The sequence below is a fragment of the Uranotaenia lowii genome, chromosome 3 (assembly GCF_029784155.1).
Source record: "Uranotaenia lowii strain MFRU-FL chromosome 3, ASM2978415v1, whole genome shotgun sequence".
Lineage (NCBI taxonomy): Eukaryota > Metazoa > Arthropoda > Insecta > Diptera > Culicidae > Uranotaenia > Uranotaenia lowii.
In genome coordinates this window covers 24265475-24290474 of record NC_073693.1, presented here as the reverse complement: position 1 = coordinate 24290474, position 25000 = coordinate 24265475, and the positions used below count along the sequence as shown (strand labels likewise).

At 35.4% G+C, this 25000-nt stretch overlaps 1 pseudogene; it reads right to left on the bottom strand.

The window, feature by feature from the left end:
• Positions 1-25000, bottom strand: part of LOC129752040 (uncharacterized) — an 84852-nt pseudogene that overhangs the window by 8058 nt on the left and 51794 nt on the right.

Sequence of the window (25000 nt, the reverse complement as noted above, 5' to 3'; positions counted from 1 at the left end):
CACCAGCACCACCACCACCATCACCACCAGCAGCATCAGTCGTCCAATGGCAGCAGCAATGGGGCCAGCCTGCTCACCAGTAGTCTCAATCAATCGCAATCGCAGCAACATCGACCTCTCCTGCACGGACTCCTGAGTGGCACGCACATACCTCAGACGACCTACCACAGCCGGGGCTACAGCACCTCCAGCACAGGTTAGTGTGAACCATAAAGTGGCTGCGGCACTCTCGGGGCCGAAGCACCACTTCAACCGACACCTCACGAGACACACGCAAGTCGGCCGGGACCCTCTTCTTGAGTTTTGTTCCGTCTTTTCTTTGGTCGACCGTTTCCGCTTCATTTTTCGCTAAGACGCATTTTCCCCGGCATTCTCCTTATTTTTCTTCCCTCAGTACTCATTACCTGTGTTTTGCCATCAGTGTCCTGTTCTATTTATTTTAAGGGCAAAATCCCGAGGACTATGAATAATTGAACCTCGCGGCTATTCTTTCGAAAGAAGAACAAACTTGATACCCCGCGGGGACAGTTCTAGAATGATTGATGGAATCTGCTGGAACCCGACCTACTTTCGGGTTCGGAGTAGATCGCAATAGACTTGTCAAAGGATACAACCGAATTCGCCTAGAAGAGATAATCTTAAACCCGAAAACTGACCATCCCGGTTCATCGAACGCGCTGAGTCCATCAACCGATCTTATTTCACCCCAAAATCCTTCACAATAAAACAACGCGATGGCAGGATCGCCAAATGTACGCCCGTCAAGTTTCAAGCAACCGTTCCGCGAGCAACTTTTTTATAAGAAAAAAAGAACAAGAAGGACGATGACAACCAACAGACCAACATCAGTGGCGGAATATGATGGTTCAGGACAATAAAAATAAAAACAAGCTTCCAAAACTTTCGAACCCCTTCCTCCGAAATCCCTCGGGACCTTCTTCGCTCTCATTCTCGTGTGTTTATTATGTGGAATTATTACATGCGACGAGTTGTAATTATAAATCGGCGTCTCTTCCGCGTCCTTCGTGGGCATCTTTGAATTAAAAAAAAAAAGCCAATAGACAGGGAACTGTGTGGTTTAATCTTCTCCGGCGTTACGCACCCTTATTTTCCGCAATCGGCTGTGCGCGCGGTGAAAATATTAGAAGTAAGCGAGCGCGAGAAACTTTCCCCTTTTTTCTAGAAGGAAGGCTCGCTAAAACGATCAAACAACTTACCGTACACTGTTCTGATGCTTGTTGTTGCCTTTTTGTTTTGCGCGGATGCGCAGAGATACGCAGAACAAGATAATGAGCGGTCAGGAAGAAACCTTTCCACGTTGTCTAATCCCGTTTCGGTTGGAAGACAGTACTGGACAAATTGGTTGTGAATCCGGCTCGAAGGACCAACCAATATGAATTTTTAATCTCAATTTGTCCAATGATGCTTTTCCCAATCAATTTTTCATACAATACTGTACTTTTGGAGCGAACGGGGAAATTCCTCTACAAAAGTGGATTAAAGATTCCACCGGAAAACGCCGTCAGAGGAGAAATTCAATAGTTCAGGTCTCGGTAGGACAGATTTTTTTCATTCGACTCGCAATCTTTCAAATCCATTCCATTCTTAGCGGAAAAAATTCCAAACCAAGAAATGAAAATAAAATCAACATCAGCAAAAGCAGCAGGAAGAAAGTGAACCTCGTTTGCTGCCTCAGCCACACACTCTCTCTCGAATGTATTTATTTATTTTTATATGAGGAAATAAAAATAAAAGGGTTTGACGGAGCGTATCATCCTTGTTGTTGCCGTTGTCCTCGTCCTTAGCTGCTGCTGCTGGTCGTCATCGTTTGTCCGTCGAAATTTGTCGATCTCGTGCGTGTGTTTGGGGATCCGGTTTTGGTCGTTTTCGTCATTTTTTTTTTCATCCTTCGATGGATTCCCGCCGAGATTACCGAAATGGATAAATTTTATAGAGTTCACAGACCGTTCTACCCACCAAAGGCCTCCCGATTTCCGGCGATATCTTTTGGGGCAATAAAATTTGTTTGGGCTTCACTTTTTTAAGTTATTATCGGATTTGATATAACTGCCTTTTGATTTAGTATCGTTTGAAATTGTGAATATGGCAAGAATGCAAAGATACTTAAACTAAATTTAGAAAATACGCAGAACATTAATGTTTTGAAAAAAAAAGCGAAAGTATTTTCAAGCTTCAGCCTAATTTTGTGGCTTCATGCAACTTTTTCTATAACATGGTTTTTTCAACGTCTGTACTGACGTAGAGCATGGTTCTGACTTCTATGACAATTTTTCCCGTCTCATGTTCAATTATTGGCAATCAGAAACTGCTTTTATGTGGTAGCTCCTGTGAAGTTCTTTAACCCCCGAACGAATTCAAAAAACTTTCGTTAGGGCTTAAGAAAACCCCCAAAATTGTCCAAAGAATGAAGACTTTTTTAGTATCCCATTTACAATTCATAAAATGATTCTTAGACACGAATGCCACAAGATGGTAGACTAAAAATAAAAAATCAAATGATTCAAGCTTCATAAAGCTTCAGCTCTTAAAGAACTCTTTACAGAAAAAATAGTACTAATCACCCTGGTCATGAATCCGGCTCTAAGGACCAAGCAAAATAAACTATGCGATCCTGTTCGTATTATGGCATATTTAGTCATAAAAGTGGAGTCGAAATGTCTTTCGACAACTTCTGAATGTTACTAAACCAAGCTTATATGACCAATTATAATTTTAAACATTTGAAAAATTCTACAGTTTCTAATTTCTTTTCAAAACTGTTTAAAAAAAAGTGAAACATTGAACGAAATTTTTCGGATGAGACATGTCATCTGCATTCCGGCATTTTGATCTGTCCAATCCTTAAGAAGTCTTGGAGACGGACAACCCGAACTTGGGAATCAAATCAGGCCCAATTCGTCACAGAAGCGCATTTCGCTGTCACTCGTTTTCGAAAGAAATCAAACTCCACAACAATGTCTCTCTCGTTGCTTGCCATCTTCGTTGAACGGAAATGGAGAGCCGTCCTCTTTTTCACGCTTGTCTCAATTAAATCCGAGTCAAGCTCATCAAAGCCAAGACGAGGACAACGCTGCCGTTTCTTAACCAGGCCAGCTGCCCTGGACAAAAGAGAAGACCGGGTCGTAATCCAAAAAAATAATAAAAAATGTGAAAATAATAAAAAAAAAAAAAAAAAACTAGTTTTCTCGCAATGACAGATGAATCAATTACGCGAGCGCGGCCTTTCTTTTCGACGACTTCACATTCATTCATTCATTCAGTCTTCAACCTCAAGGGAAAAATATGCGCGCAAAAACCCTTAATTTTTGGTCCCCATCTCACGTATTTTTCCTGTTAAATCATCATTAAAACTGACCATCACCAAACAAGAAGGACACACAATTGAATGGACAAGCAGAGAACCCATACGGAGAGTCCCGATGCAAATCAAGCGAAAAGCAATAAATTATGGTGACATTTCTTCCTGTTTGACCATGCTTGCTTTAGGTGTTTTTTTTCACGTGATTTCTTTTCCTAGTTTGATGGAAAGCGAAAGGGGAAACTCCTGTGCTCCTACCGGTTTCGTCTCGCGTATCCCTTTCCCCTCCGAAGAGATAGGAAAAATAGGACTCTTGTGCGCATCCGCGATCGTCTTTTTCCGCGTTGCGCGGTGTGTGGTGTCCTTTTTCTAATCCTTTCTGCCCTTTCTTACCCGCTGCGCTTCTTGTTTCTTGCGAGTCGCTAAATAAATAAATCACATTCCGGAAAAACTACTGGTCTATGAGAGACAACAAAGATGAACATCACACAGAAAAAGATGTCCTTTTACCAATTCCGCGCTACTCGTCACTTCCCGGTTTTATGGCGGTTTGGCTTCTCCCTGAGGATGGTCAGCAGAATTCCAGAATTCCGGAACAGATAGATAACTAGAAGACACCACACAAAAAAAACCCGGCATCAACATCATCCTAGAAAGATTTTCGTGAGAAATGAAAATCATAGATGAAATTGGTTGGTTGACCCTTTTCCTAGAGAGATGGAAACCGTTAGCGACCTCTTCCGTTTCCTTTTTTTAGAAGAATTGTTGTTTTTGATTCGCGCGCTCGACTGGAATCTTAAGAATAAGGCGCCCCATTATTTCGCAGCTTCTGAATTTTACTTCCTATTCAATTTTTTGAAAAGCGAATGACAAAAAACCCTATTTTTCAAAAATACAAGACAAGATAATAGACACAAACTTGCTTCCTCGTTAGAATTCTTTTCCTCTTCTATTTTTGGTTAATCGGATGTCAGAGATTTGAGTTGAGGAAAAAATTTGACTAAAAAGAGTGCAATGTTTTACCGTCAATACTTGAAAGGGGAAACCCTTTAAAGGGTAACAAACAGAAACGAGTTCATCAAATCGAGCGATTAGTTATGCTTTTTGAAATTTGAAAACACATCTTAGAAGAGAGTTTGAGGAAATAAAAGTTTTTAGTCTATTTCACTTGAGTCAAAACTAGATAAAAAGTCTGATATAGTCATATGTGTTTTGATGAAATATCTCTTCATGAATGCACTAAAAACTGTAAAAAAAACTCTTACAAAACCTTTGTTTTTACCATTTTTGATAAAACACTTAGTAAAAGTATTCTTAAACTAAGGGTGCCAGAGCACGTATTCCAGCAGGGAAATTCGGACAATTTTATATAAAAACCTGGCAAGATTTTAAAATTGACGATCATAAATCCGGGAAATATCCGGGAGAATTTTATCAAAATCCAGGAATTACCCAGGAAAAAAATAAGAAAAAAAAGTTGAAAAAAAAACTTTTTTTTTTCATCAAAACTCATCCACAGATTTTAATTCGTATTTTAAATTTTCAAAAAACCCTTCATGATTATTTTTATTATATTTCGTTTTGGAGGCATCAATATTGAAAAAATAACATCAAAATTTGATTTTTTTTTGGTGTGATTTGGCGAATAAAGCGAATGAATCCGGCCAAATTCCGGAGTATTTTCATTTAAATCAGGGAAACCGGGCTTGGCCGGATTGTTCCTAAGTTTTGTATTAAATATCCGGTCAAATCCGAGTAAAACCGAACAATCTGGCAATCTTATCAAAACTCACAAAACTCAAACAAGTAAATTTTTTTAACGAAACTTATGATTAGAATTTTAAACACTTATTTCCCCCCAAAACTTTTTGCATAATTCCAGTATGTGACTTCAAAAAAATTCAAAGAAACTCTTTATAAAACTCTATTAAACTCCAACTATAAAACTTCAAAAAAACTCCTTACAATACTTTTTTAGTTAAAATTGATTTCTACAGAAAAATCTCAGTGGACTTCTGCAGTCCTTTGAAAAGAGACTTGAGTATGATTTCTTTCTATTGAGGCTGTTTTTACTTCAATTTTTATTGTTTAAAAAAGAATTTCAGTGCACTTTTGCAATATTTCGCATGCTTTTAAAAACTATTCCAAAAATTTTTACTCTTTATAAAACTCATAAAAACTCCTCTTACTCTTTTGAATGATACGTTTTGAAAACTCTTTATAAAGTTCTTGAAAACAAGTATGTTTTAAAATGTTGCTAAAAAAATGTTGTCCGGCCTCACCACAATTTTTCTTTCAAGAATGTTTATACGGCTTCTTAAATTTAAATTTTCACCAAGATGGTACAATCGTTTTCCAAAGTGGTGTCACCTAAAAAAAATTTAAAAACTAAAAAACATGGAATAAAAGTTTAATTTAAATGATAAACTACAACGATCTGTGAACAAAATGAAAAAATTTCATCAAAAATGCCCAGAATGAGAAAAAAATTTCAAATTAACGAAAGTAATGAAACAATTGTAAAAATGACAAAAATTATAGATATGACCAGAATGAAAAAAAAACCAAAAATAATAAATTGACAAAAATGTCAAAACTGAAAAAAAAAATTATAAAAAAAACATGACAAAAATTACATGAACGACAAGAACACCAAAAAAAGGATGAAAATGTTAAAATTGTTAAAATAACTAAAAATGACACAAATCATAAATCATTAAATAAATAAGGATTAAAATGACAAAAAAAACAAGTAAAAAACAGAATGACAAAAGCGACAACTAAGCACTTTTTTTATTTCGATTATAGTCGTTTTACCATCTTTATGGCATTTGCGACTTTATCAACGTTGCAGTTGGCGGACAGTCATTGAAAAACTTATCCGGTATAACTGTGTTCGATGTTTACTCTTGGGCTCGAACTCGCGGACATCGGCTCAGGAGACAACAGACTTGCCAACTGAGCTATATCATAAGCCAATGGCAAAAATTCCAAGAATGAAAGAAAGGACAAAATTAACGAAAGATGACACAAACTATAAAAATTGACAAATTGTTGACAATTAAGAACAATAATGCAAAAAATGACAAAAAGAACAAAAATAACGAGACAATTACAAAAATGAAAAAAAATTAAAATGAAAAAATTAAAAATCTGACAATTGAAGACTTAAATGACTGTAATGACAAAAACGGGAAAAATGACAACAATGAAAACAATTAGAAAATGGCAAAAATAACAAACGAGAACAAAAACGACAAAACTGGAATTACAAAAAAAAAGGACAGAAAACCAACATTTTTCCAATTTTTGTCATTTTCTTAATTTTTGAAATTTTTGTTTGTTTCGTCATTTTGGTTATTTTTAAAATCTTCGACTTTCGTTTTTTACTACTCGTGTTGTTTTCGTCATTTTTTGTCATTTTTTTTATTTTTACATTTTTGTCATTTTTGTCATTTTTTTTAAATTTTTGTCATTTTTTCCCTCTATCGTGTTCTGAGCCTACTTGGTTGAATGATTCAACTGAATTAAAGCAATCGAAAGATTTCTTATAATTCAACCACGGTAAATGAAAAGTTCATTTCGAATCGAAACCGCTCACTGAAGATGATAGTAAGTTGCTATCCAAATACCGGTATCTGAACTTTTCATTTACCGTGGTTGAATTAAAAAAAATCTTTCGATTGCTTTGACTCTTTTTTTTAAATTTTTGTCTTTTTGTCAATTTTTGTCATTTTTGTCATTTTTGTCATTTTTTGTCATTTTTTTCGTTTCTGTCGTGTTAGTCCTTTTTGTCATTTTTGACATTTTTTTTATTTTTCTCAATTTCGTAATTTTTGTTATTTTTGTCATATCAATTTTTATTTTTGTTTTTTTTTGTCATTTTTTTCCATTTGTGTCATCATTGTCGTTTTTGTCATTTTTTGTCATTTTTGTAATTTTCGTTATTTTTGTCATTTTTTTCATTCTGTCATTTTTTGCCATTTTTATCATTTTGTCATTTTTGTCATTTTTGTCTTTTTCATCATTTTTGTTATTTTCATCATTTTCGTCAGTTTTTCATTTTTGTAATTTTTGCTATTTTTTACATTTTTGTCATTTTCGTTAATTTTTTGTCAAATGACAAGAATGACAAAAATGTCAAAAAACTGACAAAAATTAAAAAAAAAAATGGAAAAATTACAGAAACGACAATTTTTTTTTTATTTTTGTCATTTTTGTCGTTTCTGTCTTTTAGTCCTTTTTGTCAATTTCGTCATTTTTGTTATTTTTGTCTTTTCAATTTTTGTTTTGGTTTTTTTATCATTTTTTTTTTTTTCATTTTTGTCATCATTGTCGTTTTTGTCATTTTTTGTCATTTTTGTAATTTGCGTTATTTTTGTCATTTTTGTCATTCTATCATTTTTGCCATTTTTATCATTTTTGTCATTTTTGTCATTTTTCACATTTTTGTCATTGTTGTCATTTTTGTTATTATTGTCTTTTTCATCATTTTTGTTATGTATTTTCATCATTTTTGTCAGTTTTTAATTTTTGTAATTTTTGCCATTTTTGACATTTTTGTCATTTTTGTCATTTTTGTCATTTTTGTCATTTTTGTCATTTTTGTCATTTTTGTCATTTTTTGTCAAATGACAAGAATGACAAAAATGTCAAAAAACTGACAAACATTAAAAAAACGGAAAAATTACAGAAACGAAAAAAATGCTAAATAAGGACTAAAATGGCAAAATTGATCGAAATACCGGAAAGTAAACTAAAAAAAATGACAAAAATAAAAAAATTCTCAACTTAGAATTCAAATGAAAAAAAATACTTAAATTAAAATAATGCCAAACTAACAAATAAGTCAAACATTTCAAAAAAAAATAAGGACAATAATCGCAAAACAAAGACAATAAAGATGAAAACAAATAAATGAGAAAAATGACAAAACTAAAATAATACTAAAAAATCAAATCGGACAAATAAAATATTTTTTGCCGTTTATATCATTTTGGTAATTTTTGGAATTAAGGAATTTAAAATTTTCGTTATTTGGCTACTTTTTCATCATTCTTGTTATATTTATCTTTTTTTCTATTTGGTCATTTTTGTCAGTTTGGTAATTTTTGTCATTTTTTTTTATTTTTGTCATTTTTATCATGTTTGTTTATTTTTCATTTGTGTCATTTTTGTTATTTTTGTCATTTTATCATTTTTGTCATTTTTATTATTTCTGTCATTTTTATAATTTTTGTCAGTTTTGTCATTTTTGTTCATTTTTGTTTTTTTTTTTTTTGTCATTATTTCATTTTTATCATTTTTGGTCAATTTTGCCATTTTTGTCGATTTTCTCAATTTTGTTATTTTTGTCATTTTCGTTTGTCATTCAATTTTGGTAGGAAAAAACATTCAGTCAACGAAATTCAAGTCCATGTTGACCCCTAGATAGTGGGCAGATGTTTGCATTTTCCCATACAAAGTATGTTGGGAAATCGGAAATTGTCATGGTCCTATGTACATAAACTTCTGCAATCAAGCATCGAAACCCTTTTCTACGCAAATCACCACCCTGCATCTGCATCCTGGAACCCAAATTTGGGCAGCTGCCTGCATCAGGATTGACACATTCATTCGGCAATCATCGTTCAATGTTACCTAAATAACAAAAGTTTCCACCTTCAACAATCCAACCGACATGCATCCCTCAAACAAAACTCCCAAATGGAAAGGGTCAATCGGCAAATATTACACACATGCCCGCATTTACCAGGGTCCGATGCCGATTTCCGAGGAGGAACAAAACAAACAGATGGACGCGGTTGCATTTTTCCCGAAAACCAAAAATATATTTTTTTTTTGAAAAAGGATAACCATACAGCGAAATCGATAATCCCAAAACCATAGGTAAAGGATAGGCACGGGTACTCGAATGATTTTGAGCAGGGGATGAAAGGGCCAAAAGCCGTGAACAACCCGTGCCAAAAGAGGTTAGCTGCAGATGACTCAATACTTTCGGTTCGAATCGGATCACACACGTGTCTGATTGGTTCATTGATCCTTTCCCTTCTACAAGATTGTGTATTGTGTCAATTCCGCCGAAAGGATTCGACGAGCCAGAAGCAAAGGAAGGAGAAAAAAAGCGACTTAGCTTTAATCCTTTGCTTTGTCTGTCTGTTTTCACTCGAGCGAAATTTCGGTCTCAACAAATGTGTAGTAAGTGCCGCCAAGCATTGAATGGTTCGGTGTTTTGTTGCTTCTTCACGGAACATCATCCTTCATGCGGAGATGTGAAATATTCCTACCGAATGACAGAGGGATCACTGACTGGCTGACTGACTGAAGCTCGTAAGGATCCGATAATGGATCAATACCCACCCTAAAACCTAAAGGATCCGGGTGAATGCGAAAGACTTTCACAATATAAGGGTTAATTATTGAATAACATTTGAACCGGGTGTGCTGCTGCTGAATTCTTACTGATTGTTGAGTTATGTTACCTTATCCTTGAACTGTGTGAACATTGGCAAGGTGATTTATTTTTGGGATGCCGCAGAGGCAGATGCGACCTGACACCCACTATTGTGGGTCCTATTTTTGGGTTGATCCCGAAATTGATCACATTAGCCGCACGAATTATGACGGGTGCATCCAGTTGGGTCTAACTATCCTTTTGGAAAAACAGGCCGGTTTATTGAGGTGAACTTTTTTTCTCTCGGAACATTTCGCGTAAAGCTATGCTAGAGGAAAATTAAATATAAAAAAAACGTTTACTGAAAATCAGCTAAACCACCTTATCTGGTAGGGTTACACACTAAACGAGATACTACGAGTTCGGTAATTTACACGGAGCAAAAAAAATCACGTTTTTACGAGGTGTAAGAATATACACTTATCTAAGTGTTAATTTTGGCTGATTTTGAGGCGCTGATTCCAAAAATTTATTTAGATTTTTTCTATCAGTTCTTATTTTTGAGAAAAAATTTTGAAATAGGTGAAAATTCATTAAATATATTTGTGCACCTTTTGGCAAAACTGTTGCTTCATCATTTACCTACAAAACTTCAGTTTTCCCTTATTCAAAGTCTAAGAAAAAAAAATCGAAAAACATGCTTCGGAAAGTCTATATCAGCTAAGCAATGCTCAAAAAAGCTTTGAAGCTTTGAAAATTCTTCAAAAACTCAGTGTTTCTTTGTCTACAATCTAAAAATGCAAAAATGTTCCAAATAACGTCAACTTTTCAATCCTCTTTTTCAAATTTATCTGGTGTGACTTGAACAATTTAAAAGTACGGTTTTTACACTACTTTTGTTCATTTCTTTGTCATGATCTTGAAAAAAATTTAAAAAAATTTATCTTAATCTGCAACGTATTGCTTCCAACTTCTGCTTTCTTGAACACTAAGGGGATTTTTTGAGCATTCCTTAGCTGATCTACAGACAGACTTTGAATGACGGAAAACTGAAGTTTTGTAGGTGAATAATGTTCGAGAAACATATTTGAGTTACATCACGGGGTTTCTAAAAATATAAATTTCGTAAAAATCGGTTGAGAAAAAAGAGAGATTTAGCGGTTTTAAGCGAGGAGTATCAAATTGACACTGAAGGTCTGATTAGGGAGTTTTCTTTCAGTTATCTAAGATCGATTTTACTAATAACTGATCAATTTTAAAATTTCCACACTGGCACACCAAAACTAGGGTTTAGATCAAATCTAACGAATGATTTGAACTCAGGACACCAAAAATGCTGTTCTCCTGTGTTATTTTACCGATTAATTGTTTACCGAACTTTCACACCAATTATTTACCGATTGTTCGTTGAAACTATTCAAAAGCCAGCATTGCTTTTCCAACCACATAATCTTTGGTACAGTACACTTTTCAGCGCATTTTCGGCTCAGGAATTTGCTAAATAGGCATTGAAATTTTGCAACCACTTCTATGGGTGTATGTGCGAGCATACGTACTGATACAATAATCTTGATAAACGTCTTGTCCAAATAGTGTATATGACGTCTACTGACATCCCAGCAAACATGATATCGTATCAGAAATGATAAATTAAGCCGTTTACAATGGTGTTTGAATCGCAATTCCAACTGCATATTGAAAAGATCGTATAAAATGTCGTCTGAGGTCAGTTTAAATCGGATAGAAAGTCTGCCATGTTTGTAAATTTTGAAATGATTTTGCTCGCGCGGGCTTCAAGTGAGAAAATTATCGTCATGTTCTCTCCGCAACCAGGAGTGCATCTGGATACCTAAAAATCAGATAGGAATTGAGTAATAATTGACCAATGAGAGAAATATTGTTGCTGGCAACGATTTGAAGGCTATGAAAGGAAAATCTCGCGCTCTCTTGCATTCTTTTGATCAGTACGAATAAAGTGTTGAATAACGCGCAATTTGTGTAGTTTTAGTCGCTTAAGAAAGAAATGAAATTTATGTATGTATATTGCCTCCATTTTGGTAGGTAAATGCTGTTTTTTCAACTTTTATACAATTTTTCTTATATGTATATGGAACGTATATCAAAACTGCATAAGAATATAACAACAAAAACATTTGATGGTATATTTTACTAGCAAGTTTTTTTCAAATTTTTATTTATTTGTTCATATTCCTGCATTTCTGTGAAAGCGATTGGTCAAAAATAAACGTTGAAAATTTAATATGAAATTCAATAAACGTAGAAAACAAAAAAAAACTGTAATTTTTGTGGGAATAAAAAAAATGTATTGATAAAAAAAATCTGAATTTCCTACACAAAAAATTTGAATTTGCTGGAAACCAGCAAAATTTTGCAGGTTTTCTTTCCTGCTGGTTTTTAAGCAAAATTTCCAGCAATTTTAATTGGTGAAAACGATTAGCAAACCCAATTGCTGGAAATACAACAATCTCAATTGCTGGAAATCAGCATTTTATTTTTAAACAACCGGAAGTTATTGGATTCTGAATTAAATTTAATTTTCAAAATTCAACATAAAATCTTCAAGGTAGTCATATTTATAAATAGAAATAGGTTTATTCATTTTGCTGAGCGACATTTAATTTAATTTTTATAACAAAATAAAATAATATCTGCCAGTGGGTTGGCCGCTTTTTGCTAAATCTCGGACATCATGCTCCATCTGTAATAAAAATAAAAATTATAAGTTTCTTAAACGAAAAACTTAATCACTTCAAAAAATTTACCTTTGGTTTAAGTGCTTCATCGCCGGACTATGGAAGGAAATAGAATTTGATGTCTCTACCGTTGCCTAAACGACAAACACTTTTCGCTCGCAACGAAAAATAAATAGTAAAAAAAAAAAAAAAAGTCGAGTTTGACAGATCGATTGCTGGTTTTTCAGCAATACAGATCAAGTGCTGGAAAAATCAGCAAGACAGAGAATGTTTGCTGGTTTCCAGCAAAAGTTTGGATTTCCAGGAAATTTTCAGCAAATTTTTTTTTTTGCTGGAAATCGAGGCAAAAATTTACTGTGTATAGCTTTGAAGAGATTTTCCACAAGCAGCGGTGTTTAAACTCGCCTCGGAAAGAATCATTCGGCTGATTTTTTCCGAGTTTAACTTGTTGTGTGCAGATTGATTTTATCTTCGTTCCAATCATGACGTGATTGCACACAAAACGAAGAGAACAGTTCCGAGTTGATGTTTTCCCCTCCTCGCAGGAATAAAATCACACCAATGAAACAACAGAACGAAGCTTACCGTACACGAATGCTCACGAGCGATCGTTGCCCGACGGACCGAGTTAACATTCCTCGCACCCTTCTCTCGCTCGTTTCCCGTTCCCTTGTATCTATCACTTTTAGCCACGCCCCCATGCGTTGTCCGATTGATGTGTTCGGCTGCCGAACGAAAACGATTTTTTCTTTAATTCGCTGAACTGTTCGTTTGCTTCGCTGATGTTTCTCCCCCGATTGCTGTTTACTCCTGCCGAGTTTACCCGAAGCTTACTTCCTGATGCTTTCCGAGTTGAACTTTAGATAGCATCATTGCAGATTGAGTTTAACGAAATAAAATCGTTCTGCAAAGAAGGGCAAAGTGCGAGTATGTAGACTCGCGATTTTAACATCTCTGTCCACAAGCCCATTTTCAGAATAACAAATACTAACAGGGTACAATAATCGTACAAGATCGACGTAGGTTTATTTTTAACTTATTCGCCACGCCATTCCAAACGATACTAGATTTGTGAAAAAAAGTATTATGAGATTTAAAAATTTGTTGGTTATGAAGGTTGACTATATTTTGACATTTTTAAAAAAGAAATATTGGAATTGAGTTATTTATTCAAATAATATTCGAAAATTGAAGCTATATCAATTTGCTTCAAAAAAATTTCGGTTAGGCATTCGTTGAATGCAATATATTGTAGGAATATATCAAAATTGATTGAAAAATTGATAAAAAAAATTTGATAAAAAAACTGCTGGTTTATTTAATATCCTTTTCCTCAAATTTTTCCCTGATGAAGATTCAGAATATAAATTTATCCCGAGGGATGAGTTATTAATTTTCGTAGGTTTCCAGCAAAAAATGTCTCCTACAACTGCCTTTGGCTAAAAATCAAAAAAAATGTAACCCTATCCCATTAATTTTTGAACAAAATTTTGCTATCCGGCTCAGACATTTGAATTGCTAACCAAAAACGTTAAGGTCGAGTACAGAATGTTATCTTTTTGAACATTTTAATCATTTTCCTGAAAATCAGTAAAATATTTTGTTGCTCATAAGACGTTTTCTTTTTATTACAATCTTAGAAAAAAAAAACAGACATATTTGATAAATAAAGGGTGTTGAGAAATTCGAACCATTCGTCTAGAAATGAGACGAGAACAAGCTGAAAAAAACGGTAAAATTCGTTATCTTTACTGTCTTTCAGCAAAAGTTGACTGCTTCCTGCAGGTTTTTTTTTTTTTTGTTGGAAACAACCCAAGCAACCAAAATTCGCGTTTTTACTTAAAGATGTAATTCCGAAGTTCACATTTGGCTGAACAAAATTTTTACGGGAGCTTCAGGTGACTGAAGTCACGTAAAAGTTACTCAGCAAATTCCATAGCCATTTGAAAGGTAAAATTTTCGTTAACGGAACTTCTAAGCGCTTTTAATGCAACTTATTTCAAGATGGTCGATAACGTTCGCTTAACACTTTCTAACGCACCGTTAAGATACTTCTAGGTGTTTTAATGAACCTATATGGGAATTTTAAGAGACATGTAAAAAATGTCTATCAATTTCTTGTCATGGTATTCGTTTTGTTTATATCAGTACTGATATTTACAAATGGAATTAAAGAATTTTTCGAATTTTTCGAATTTTTCTTATCGATGTTAAGTTTTTTGAAAAAAAAAAATTGATGATGAGAATTTTTGTTATTATTTATAAAATGTACTGAAAGTCTTTTAAACGAAATAAGGTACAATCTATTGACCAATCAATTCAATCATCTCAAATGAATAACTATGACAGTGGCAATACACTATTGCTGGATTGGTCGAGAGGCTGGTGAGTTTCATTGCAACCTAGAGAGCAGTGTAATCAAAACATGTAATTAAAATCAATGAGATAGACCATGATAGACCGGCAACCTATCAATCTGTCATCTGGTTGTCAGAGCAATCTATCAACCGGATTTTTTTCGGCGCGTAGAAGTTTTCTGACATTCTCTTACAAGCTGAATAGCATTCTCTTCAGCCACCTAAATGAACTTCAAAGCAGCTTTAAGAACATAAATTTAGGGTTAATTAGCATTCTCTTCAGGAAGAAACGAGAGCTTTTATGAAACCTTTTTAAGGGAATTCTGATAACTTGGGAGGCGTATCACATCGGTCTGGATTGAAATTTTTGTTTTGTATTTTTTTTTCTTCTAACTTTCCCTCCTTTTGAACGTTTGCCCAGACGCTGCTGTCCGCTGATTGTCCACAGATTTTCACTGAAACCACACACATTTTCCAAACTGCCGAAAAACATGTTTTGGTTTATATTTTAATATAGACAAATTTTTTGTTAAATCAACCACGGTAAAAGAAAAGTTCAGATACCGTTATTTCGATAGCAACTTGCTATCTTCTTCAGTGAGTGTTTTCGATTGAATTATTCAACCAAGTAGGCTCACAACCTGGGTTGGCAGGTGACCAGATTTGTCTTTAAAACACAGACTTTTGACCCTTCGTCATATTTTGCCCAGATTTTTAATAAGATTGTCCAGATTTTACAGACTTTCAAAATTGAGTGATGAAATCGATATTGATACATCTGATATGATCCGTAAATGCCAGATTATGTTAGAAATCTTGCTTGCTTGCATGCACGCATCGTCAAATTTGTGATCTTCCTTCCAGACAGACACAGACTTTTTTTCCAAATTACCCAGATTTTTTATCCTCAGCACCTGGCATTCCTGCTCACAACATATATTAGAGTGAATTTTTTTGTAGTTTATAAAAATAAAATTATTGCCTGTGTGTATTTTCGAAAGACTGCCCTGATTTTTTAAAGTGTTGATAATCTGTCCTGAGTTTTGAGAAATGGTCTTGAAAATGTAATAAATAATCCAGATTTTCAAAAAAAAAAAAAACAAAATTGTATTTGAATTGACAGTTAAATTATAAGGATATCGAACAAATCTGTAATAAACTAGTTTAACTGATAATAATGTTCGGTTCATGATATTTAAATGATGTTTTTACTTATAAACTGTAGGTCAGTAAAGATTCTGCTCGTCCTTATGCATAAATACAGGCGTTTACAGTAACCAATATTTCGACTTTATTTATGCTATTTAAGCAGAATTTGTGGTGTCCCGAAAAATCCAAATTTTTTCTTCATGATGTTCTGATTTTCGAAAAAAAAACAATAAAAAAATTCTAATGTTTTCAAATGTATCGCAACTCCTAACTGTTAATTCGAGTTTAAAATAAAAATATTGTTTGTTCGGAAACGGATATCCAGATCAAGAAAACTCAAAGAAAAATTAAACTTTTACTTTTGTTCGTAAAAATTCAATCGTTTTTTTTATAAATTTAATGCTTGTTTCTACGAGCAAATTGAAGAGTATAGAACTAAGGAATGTCATTAATGCTTTCCTCGAGGGACACTAAACACTTTATATGAGAGGTTCAAATCCCGGGAAAAAACGCTCCTTGAAGCGGAATTACCATAACAAGCAATCCTTCAAACTTAACAAGTACCTAACCCTAAGCCTGGACTTCAATAATCTTATAGAGTTCAGGAAATGTCCAAAGTTCAGCCTGTTGAACCCTCGATTATTATCAAATAGTGTACGAGTGATTGATAAGTTAAATTTCAACTCAATAAGTACATGTGTATTTTGGGCAGCAAATATTGATTCATGTGCCAGCCAGTCGTTATCTTTAAGTGGAAGTTGGTTGATTTTTTATAACAACAAGTATAAGTATCAACTTTGTAGTACTTCCTCATAAGTGACAATAGTTGCCCGCCTAATCTTTTCATCCTGGACAACAGTAACACGCCTTTTAGTATTCGAATTTTACAGAATTTCACACTTAAGTTAAAATTATAAACGAACATTACAATTTCAATTTTAAGAGCCTAAAACGACTTCAACCAGAGTAAACATCATAGAATAACCCCGATACAAACTGAGAAAGGTGCTGCTCTAAAGTGGTGTGCGGTTATGAGCTTATTGTCTGCTGGCGACCTTCCTGTGCTACCTGTAGGCTGATGGCTGCTGGCGGCGGTACCCAAGAAATCCTTTCAGCCAACCGGCCAAGGACCGATTGATGCAAGAACTGAACGAAAGGACGAGCGAAGCCAGAACCCCGAAAAGGATTTCTGCTTAGCTGTTAATGTAAATATTTGAAAAGCAAACCACATGTGCTCTTCTTCAGCTCAGGAGGGACCTGAGGGCACGAAAAATACCTGAATCCAGGAACAGGATTCCGACAAGGACGTACTGCGTTGCTGCTGCTTCTCAGCAGCTACACATATTTACATAAACACATAATTAAACAAGTTTTTCTTGCTTCTTTTTTGCGGAAAGGCTTGTGCAGGGTGCTTCTGCTGGGCCCTAACTTTTTTGCCACGAACGACCGACCGGCAGAAGATGCTTCCGTTATCGTAAAGAAACGGTAACATTTCTGCCGGCAGTCACGTTCCATAGCCTGAAAACAGGGGGTCCACTTCCGGGATACGGCCTACAAGGCCGTCGTGACTCGTCTCTTGCTCCCCACGAAAACTCCCACAGTTCATTAAATTTTCCATTTTCACTACGTTCGTATGGCCGCCGGCTGCCGGCACAACATCAGCACCATCCGGTTCTGTTTCTCCGACCAATACACCTTCTCTGGGACCGACCGGATGATGGCGATGATGGTAGGTTAGAGTAAACCAATGGCTATTGCGTCGTTCTCTTGCTTGCTGCCCCATCACTTTACATCTGTTTACTGATGATCCTGTGCAAAGGAAATGAGGAAATCATTTATTCATGCTGAGGAGATGACCTCTCCGAATTCCGACCGGGCAGGGAACCGGAAAGCAAAAGTACACGCGCGCCATAAAATAGGTGGAGGAAAAAAACGGGATGGGAAAGACCATTCTCAGCTACTCGCTAGCGGCAGAATTTGCGCCCATTCAAGATGGTGTCCTTTTGGAGAAAATGGGCCACGAAAAAAAAACTGAGAAACTTGAGAAAGTTTCAATGCCTTAAGACTTCCCGGCTTCAGGCTAGATCATCCTCCGAACGGAAATTGAACTGAAAACGACTTCCAACTTCGGGACTTAGTGCCTGAATTTTGGATCAATTCAAATGCACTGTTCTGTTTATATGTTTTGTTATTTTTTATTTTTACAATCATGTTAAATTTATCATTCAAGTGCATTACATTTCTTCAGAAGCACAAATTCATTGCATTCCATTTTTGTACAATTTTCAATCAAAAAATGGAATGTGCATGACAGTGAAATTTTCGAAATAAAAAAAAAACCTACAACCCTCCCCTATTTGAACTCCATCCACAGTGTGTCCCGCCCTATCCCCACTGTCCGCCGATGTCGATGGGGAGACCATCATCCCGAGAGAGTCACTGGAGGATGCCGCCGCCGACCAGGACGGTGGGCTCCTGCTGGACAATCTCTTCCATCTGCACCAATCGGTGATGGAGGTGGAACGGTTACGAAACTCCCACCAGCAGCAACAGCGCTTCCTCAAGCTAGCAAGTATGTACTTTGGTTTTAATGAGATTGATTTTTTTGTTCACTGTTGAAATTCTCAGTGTATCTGTTTCGATTTTGATGTTTTGAAAACGTTTTCTCATCTTCGGCACTTTTTTCTAAGATCGTATCGTTCAACTGTCATTTTGACTTTTTTTCTGAGTTGTAATCGGTCAGCTACATACTTGTAATAACATAAGTGGGCATACAGTCTTTGTCACTGGTACATTTACCTGAAAGAGAAAGCTAAAAAATTGAAAGTTCAGGTAGGGATTAGTATAGATTGTACCTCTCGAAAAAAGGAGAAATCTCAAATAATTTCAACATTTAAGACAAATTTCGTCATACATTTTATCACGTTAGTTTTCTCAGTGTATCTATGATGAGTTAGGCATATCCCACATCAATTTTTGGCACTATTATCCATTTTTTGTCGTTCACTATTGATTTTTACTTCTAATTTCCTCATGGTTGCAAGTACGTACTTTTGTTATGAAATTTAACAACATTTTTTTTCGTCTTTTGTTGAAAACTCTCAGTGTATCTGTTGCAATTTCGGCGTTCGATACATTTATTTTTAATTCTTTTCCAGTGCGTTTTTTCTACATCTCCTATTTTCAGTTTTCAAATTTGTTATCAACTTGTAGTGACAATTGACAACGGGTTAAATAGCACTCTAAAAAATGAGACATGTATGTATGTATGTATGGGTCCCCCATCGATAGCAAGGTCCTGCCTATGTCTGTGTGGCTTGGCCTTCGAATTATATTCTAGGGCTTCCACGGCCGATGGTTCGTCGAAAGAAGACATCCAACCTTCAGAAACCTACAATGGTTGGCAACCCACTCCGCTTGTAATAGTTTCTTCAGGTTATCCCCAGATGCATTCCCTCTTAACAAAAAATATTCCCTTCCCAAAATATAATATGTGGCCGTAAGGAAAATTAGTTCAGAAATCATAGAAATATATATTTGAATATTGTATGAAAACGATTATTTTGTTTATTCACTATTTTTTAATAAAAGGATACTAGTCTGAAAAAAAAAAATTGATTAGCACATGTAATTGATTAAGCATGAGAACATTTGGTCTCTGTTCACCACATTTTACATTGACCAAAATATCAATAATGAATTGTTAGGTGAGGCACAATGTGTTTGGTGATAAAGTTTTGAAAAAATGCTGCTTTTTTATACAAATAATAATACTAAAACAGCAAGAAGGATCAGTCGAAATATATGGAACAACTAGCATGATTTTGGAATACTGAATCATGCTCCGAAAACACTTCAATCTGGTTTCAAAATTACAAACAATAATATACGAGAACACGGTGAAAGCAGCACGCAAAAAAGTGCAGAAAAGACAACTAAATGGAATTCTCTCACCAAGTTCTCCTTTCCGCCATCTTTAAATTGGGCGTCCCAGCAAATGGGGCCCAGCCTTCTGTGATCCGCATTTCGAACAGCTCGCCCGCACTATCAGCGCTTGGTTTCTTTTTCCATTTGAAAACCAATCTGATCAAACTATTCCACTTAAACTTCACTTAACCAGTAACCTTCATAAAAATTCAAGTCCATCCTCCCAGATTTTCAGAAAACATCTCATTTCCTGCGTAAAGCACAAATTCCAATTCTGTGACACTAAATATCGCCAACAGTCCATCAAAACCTCCTTCCAAACCTCCTCGAAATCCACAAAAAAAATTGTTTCGGATATATTTTCAGCTATCTAGAACCCAAAACTAATAGCATAAATTTGAAAATATGATTGAATTGGAACAATTAAAATGCAAAGAACGAAGCCACTTCAAGAGCACTGACGAAACCGATACGAACGCGTCTACTCTCGGGCACGGATCGAGCACTCTAAAAAATGAGACATGTCAAAATATTCAACAAACGTTAGATTTCTTCAAACATTTGTTCAAGTGCATTGCTCTCAGTGTAGTAATGGTTTCCTTTTATCAAATTTCCGCACTCATGATTTTTATCGCTCTCCAGTTAGTTAAACTTTTTGCTTATTTATGAAGGGCTTCTAATTCACAAAGAATTGGTGGTATTTTTTATCACGTATCAACGTTTCTAATGTACATTGTCGAATGATTGAAATAAAATATAATATTTCATTCTAAAAACGAAGATACTTTTTAACGATCTATTTGTTTTTAGAAACAACATTAACAAAGCAAAAACTAAGACTTTGTCCGCACTTTGAAACAGCAAACATGAAATTGTATCAGAAATGAACTTGAGTCGTTGAGAAATTGTATCAGAAATGAACTTGAGTTGCGAATCGCAATTCGAACTGCATTATGAAAAGATCGTATAAAATGTCATCTGAAGTCAGTTTAAGTCGGATATGATAAAAAGTCCACCATGTTTGTAAATTTTGAAAGGATTTTGCTCCCGCGTGGACTTCAAGTAAGAAAATCATCGTCATTTTCTCTCTGCAACCAGCAGTGCATCCAGATGGCTAAAAATCAGATGGGAATTGAGTAATATTTTCCAATGAGAGAACTGGAAAATATTGTCGCTGGCAACGATTTGAAGGCGACGAGAGCGAAATCTTGCGCTCTCTTGCATTCTCCCGATAGGTACGAATAAGAAGTAGGATCAGCGCTGCCAGATTGCAAACCGTTTCCGTAGGTTTGACGAAAATCGATAAATGTACTGATTTTGGCAAAATGAAACTTGATGACCTTTTTTTTTGGTCGGCAGGTAGAATTTTCGTTTATCCACGGAATTCCTATGATTTTTTCGATAATCCGTAGAATCCGTAGATTTCGAGCATCGAAACAGCATAAGAATAAATCTACAAAAAAGTTTGCTGGGATTTTTAGTTAATCTGCATGTTTAGAATTTTTTATAATTCCATAAAAATTTAGAAAATTGGATTTTATTATTTTTTATTTTATTTAGAGACTTTAACTTACATCCTAGTATTTTTTTTAATTGGAAATGAGTTCATCAGGAAAGGTTAGATTGGAAGAGAAGTTAAAGAAAATGAAAAAAAATACTTATAATTTGGAAAATGTCAAAAACTACATGCACAGGATTTGAACACGCAATCTTCGGGTTTCTAGACCACCACATTACCGATTATGCTACAGGAGTTTTTATTTTTTTTTAAATTAGTTTGGCATTTTGATACTTCGTACACGTTGTTGAACTCAAAATTGAGTTGTTTTGGCTCAAAACAGCACTGTAGTGGCAGTCCTCATTTTTGAGTTCGACTGGGCAACCGCAAAACTAAATTCTGACTAGCATACTCAAAACTAAGTTCGATAGCCGAACTCTTTTTTGAACTTTGTTCATGTCTTTGTTCGTAGCTACTCGCTAAGTGCTTTCAGTTTAACATATACAAAAAAGTACAATTTTTAGTTCATTAGGTCGATCTCAGTTTTGCTCCCTCGCCGAAGGAAAGATGGGATTAGTTTCAGTTTGCAGTTCGAACTGCGTTTTAAACCATCGCAAGAAGGAAAAATGAAACTCAACTTTAGTTCATAGAATCGAACTACATATGTTTTATCCACCCAAAACCTCACTTCTGTGGCAGCCCTCAAATTTGAGTTTGACTGGGCAATTCCAAAAAAAGTTCTGACAAGCATTTTACTTATTCGTAGCTGAACAGAACTAAGTTCATTCTCTCTCTATTTCTCTTTTTGGCTACTCAGTCAACACCTGTTTTTTTTTTTCAATTGACTTGCCAACAAGAACTTTTCTGGGCCCCGGACCCACTTGAGTTCTTGCTGACAAAGTTGATAAAAAAAGAAAAGCTGATGAGTAGCAGTGTTCGCTTCTCGGTACCCTGGCCAATAACTTTTTGCAAATCTACTTTGCGTTGGAATTGGCCTCAGGTCCGTTACACTCAAAATATAGTTCGGCAACAATGGCAAACATGGAATTAGCTTTGAGTTTGTAGTTCGAACTCCGATTTGAACCATCGCAAGGAGAAAAAATGGAACTCAACTTATAGTTCGAACTATGCTTTGAACCACGGTCAAACCTAGTTTTAAGTACCAAAAAAGGAGCGTGTATAGTACTACTGAACCTTATTTAGTCTTAAAGCTGCAAAAACTGTGATAAGAGTATAAAAATTCTAAAAAACTAAAATATTTATTCATGCTCTTTTGGAAGTGTCTCTCTTTTTCGAGCTTTTAAATACATCTTTTGGGAGGGCATCGTACAGCTCGATGCGTTCTTCAAAGCGGTCCAATAATTCTTTGACATATTGCTTGGCTATAGAATTCTCGGCTTTCGAACACCTCTTTGCCTACATCAGGGCGTTTGAATACATTTTGGCCCATTTCTAACATCTAAGTTATCGAATAGCTCATTATCCCTACTAGGGCATCAATAATCTCTTTGCTATCTTTGGAACGTTCTAAAACATCTTAGGCCCATTTTGATCTTCGCCAACATCGTGGCGTTCGAATATCTCTTTATCCTCTTCAGGACTATCAAATGTCTCGTTGAAATATCAGAAACCTCTTTGCCCGCTTCAGAGCTTCACCCTTTTTACCCAATTCTAGGCGTGTGGACTGCAGTTGAACTATCGAATACGCTTTTGCTCCCTTCGGGCCTCTCGTCTTCGACAATTTGGGTCATTCTTAAACTTATTTGGTAAGGTTGCCAGATGACCCGGTTTTATCCGGGTTTGCCCGAGTATTTAATACAAAATTTGAAAAAAAGTCAAGTCCGGCCCGGTTGCCCGGATTTCATCAAAAATAGCCCGGATTTTGCACGGATTAATTCACTTTATTTTCCAAAACAAACAAAAGAAACTTTGTAGTAAAAATTTTTATTTATGCGTCCAAAACGAAATTTTTTTAGCAAGTTTTAGAAAATATAACTATGAAAGGTTTTTTGAAGGCCTAAAATACGCTTTTTAAATTGCTTATAAGTTAAGATGAAAAAAAAATGATTTTTTTTCTTGATTTGTGCTGAGTTATTCTTGGGTTTTGACTAAATTTGCCCAGACATTGCCCGGATTTTTTATCGACAATTTCTAAATCAAATGCCTGGATTTTGCCAAAATCCGATAAAATTCCTTTCCCGAATGAATACCTCTTTAGCCCTTTCGAGCATTTCTTATTTTCTATTATCGAGGGATTTCAACCTCGGATCGTTTCTCTTCTCCTTGTCGAAAGAGGGATTCCAAAAATTTTCACTGGCAGAATCGCCTATGTGGAGTCCCATTAATACACCCTATTGAAGTTCGTTAAGATTGCCACCAAAGTGACCTCATAGACCGCCTGGAGTAACTCAAGAATTCAGCTGCGCTAGCGAATGCCATCGCTGATTATGGTACCATTTCGAGTACACTAGTTTTTTTTTAATCTAAATATCTATCAACGAACCACTCTAAGAGCAGGTTCACTCGTGTTGGGAAAAAGTGGTAGAAAATTTGACACTTGTCGCACATTTTGGAAACTTTACCATGCAAAAACATTGTCAAAATCTGAGGCCTTCAAGTTTTTTTAACAACACGTGTTGTAGTTTCGCATGCTGTGATGCAAAAATAGCTCCATTTCTATAACATACGGCTGAAATGGAAACAGTGTTGAAAAAGAATTTAACGCCCAAAGATCTAGAAAATATTTTTGCAAGGAAAAATTTTCAAAATGTGTCAAAGCTTCTACCACTCTTTCCCAACACCAGTGAACTTGCTCTAATTTACCTAAAATTGAACATTTTCACCAGCGAGCTTATAACTTTCAATCGAAGTAGGTGTTATTTTCACTGGAAGAAAGTCTTACCTTTAATTTGAATTCGAAGTCATTTTCCCATCCAGGAAAAATTTAAATCTGTCCAGAAGGGCGAAATCAAATAAAACGGTAATTTTCTTTAACATTAACTGAAAATTTTAAATTAATGATATGTGTAGCTTTCCCTACTCCTTGGAGGAAAAGTGGTTCACCAATCGGTGTGGGAACTTTTGCACCCGAGCGAACGGTGTGGGTAATCACACTATTCAAAATTATTCCGATCCCGATATGAGGAAGGAGGACTCGCTATGGCAAAGGCTGCTGGAAAAAAGGAATCTGTCAAGTCATGTTGCAGAAAGGATCAAATTTTGTGTTTGCAATTTTTCAAAATCGAGCAAGGAAGCAAAAAAAAATATATGAAAATCATTCTCCCACATGGCTTTTACCTTCTATCGGGTCTCTCGGCTTTGTTCGGCTGGAACCCACTGAACTAATTATTTGTCGACCCACATTTTTTTTTCCTTGATAAATTCTAAAAAGGGGTTCCCATCATCATCGGTTTCGGATCAATGTCGGTGAAAGGTTCCCCCGAAGAAAATAAATATTATTGCAGATTCCGGCACTGCAACGCTGCTACTGAATGGAAATCAATCATCTGCCCTCACATTTTTACACACACATATTTTTTTCGATGCAGGAACAAAAAATAACATACCAACATTGAATTGAATCAAGTAGTCCTGGATTGCTTTGTGCACCTAATTCCGATCCCATCCGGCCTACTGCGATTT